This window comes from Cariama cristata, unplaced genomic scaffold (assembly GCF_000690535.1).
Source record: "Cariama cristata isolate BGI_N322 unplaced genomic scaffold, ASM69053v1 scaffold8123, whole genome shotgun sequence".
Classification (NCBI taxonomy): domain Eukaryota; kingdom Metazoa; phylum Chordata; class Aves; order Cariamiformes; family Cariamidae; genus Cariama; species Cariama cristata.
In genome coordinates this window covers 44,945-45,293 of record NW_009610075.1, presented here as the reverse complement: position 1 = coordinate 45,293, position 349 = coordinate 44,945, and positions in this window count along the sequence as shown.

Below are 349 nucleotides of genomic sequence, written 5' to 3'. Positions count from 1 at the left end.
GCCACGCCCCCGCAGGGGTTCGGGCGACTCCGAGAAGCGATAACGGGGAAAGCTTATTCTACTGTCACAACGCAATGGAAGGGCTGGGGAAACCGCATCTTTATTTTATTGCGTTGTCGAGAAAACAGCATTAATTCATACTCCAAGCAACAAGCTGCCAGTGCCAGGATCTATCCGCTCTTCTTTTTATCTTCCATTGGACTTCCAACGCTTTTTTGATTTAGGGACAGGCTGGGTGTGATCGTCATGAACAAAGTGTTTTTGATGGCTGCTAATTCAGCCTTTACTTCGACAAAGACATCCTAAGAAATAAGAGAGGGAAAAGTCTACTCGCAGAAGATTTTTTAAA